General features: G+C 48.8%; 1 protein-coding gene across 1 annotated transcript in view; it reads right to left on the minus strand.

Annotated features, from left to right (window-relative positions):
• COL6A5 (collagen type VI alpha 5 chain) overlaps nucleotides 1-1,068 on the minus strand; it is an 84,683-nt gene that overhangs the window by 74,467 nt on the left and 9,148 nt on the right.

Consider the following 1,068-nt stretch of genomic DNA (forward strand, 5'->3'; position numbering starts at 1 on the left):
TAGGGAAAGGAAGTGAAAATGCGTTCTCTGTCGGTTATAGAGTCCAGAGAGGACACCGCAAGACGATTTATCGAGGAATCTGAGGCTGCAGAGGTCCCAAAGAACAGGGCTGTCTGTTCACATAGCCTCGTGTTTCCACGCTGCAGCAGCCACGTCCATGCAGCCACCTTGTGAGGAAATTGAAACAGAGCAAGATACAGCGGCCTGCCCTCTAAGGCCACGCAGCCGGGACATTGAATGAGCGGCTGGTTTCCAAGCCTCGCTGCTCTGAGTTCAGTAGTTCCAGCACGGACATCCACTTTCGGACCGTGCGTACTTCATTCCCTGAGAAATGGGTGGGGACTGGGGACCTTCTAGCCTGGCTCCCTCGACAGCCTCTTCTTCCCAAAGCAGCTAGAACAGTGTATGCTGAAAGCAAAAATCACATCACGGCACTCTCCTATTTAAATAATATAGCATTGCATTTATAATTAAAATATCAAAAATTTCTTTATGTCGGCACCTGCTGTCCCCTCCGACCCCACTTCTAGCAACTCTTCATCCCTCCCAGTGCACGCCGACCACGCTGGGCGTCTTTCTGCCCTTCCGATGTGCCTTGGCATTTCCCCTCGTCTTGGAATATTCTTCCCTCCAAGAACTCCCATGGCTGGTTCTTTCTCACCAAGGATGTGGCAAGTCAAACAGTTCTTAACAAAGGTCTTCCACCTGCCTGGCTAAAGCACAGAGACCATACGGGAGAGGGATGGGTAGTAGAGTGGGTGGGACGGCTCGGAAAAGGACACGGCACGGATCCAAGAGTGTGACGTTCTCTGGTGGAAATTACGTCTACGGTAATACCCTTGGTCTGAGAGCCATGTACCAGTGCATACTCTGAAAACCACACTGTGTGCTTTAGAGATGTACAGCAATTAGTGTGAACAAGTCATAAAATACATTTTACAGAAAGACGATCCCTGCAAGACTGTTTGAGAGCAAAGCACCTGCAATGATGCCTATACTAAACAATTTAAGATACATTGAACGAATCATGTCCATAAAATGGAATATTATTCCCAACCTGCAAGACGG

Source organism: Tupaia chinensis, unplaced genomic scaffold, assembly GCF_000334495.1.
Source record: "Tupaia chinensis unplaced genomic scaffold, TupChi_1.0 Scaffold000601_1, whole genome shotgun sequence".
NCBI lineage: Eukaryota > Metazoa > Chordata > Mammalia > Scandentia > Tupaiidae > Tupaia > Tupaia belangeri.